This window comes from Kogia breviceps, chromosome 20, assembly GCF_026419965.1.
Source record: "Kogia breviceps isolate mKogBre1 chromosome 20, mKogBre1 haplotype 1, whole genome shotgun sequence".
NCBI lineage: Eukaryota > Metazoa > Chordata > Mammalia > Artiodactyla > Physeteridae > Kogia > Kogia breviceps.
The window spans coordinates 15,459,049-15,459,382 of NC_081329.1; positions in this window are offsets into that span (position 1 = coordinate 15,459,049).

A 334-nucleotide genomic window follows, 5' to 3' on the forward strand; every position below is an offset into this window, starting at 1 on the left:
AAGGCCAGGTAACGCGCTCTGTGTTACCCAGCGCCCCCGCCGCCCCGCTCCCACACGCCGGCTCAGCCCTCGGCCGCGGGGCCCAGTCAGGACCAGTCCGCTGTGCAGAGTCCGGAGGGTTGACGGAGTCATTTATTTCACCCTCTGATGTAACTATCGCCTCCTCTCGAGACCTAGCAGGCGGCTCTCTCCAGAGTGGCTCAAGACGCCGAGCAGGGCTGTGAGACCCGCCACATCCACCAGAGGGCGCGTCTCCCCGGTTTCCTCGTTTAGAAAGGTTTCCGTTCTCAGGACGGAGCAAATGAACGCTGGTATATTTAGGTCCTCTGCGGTT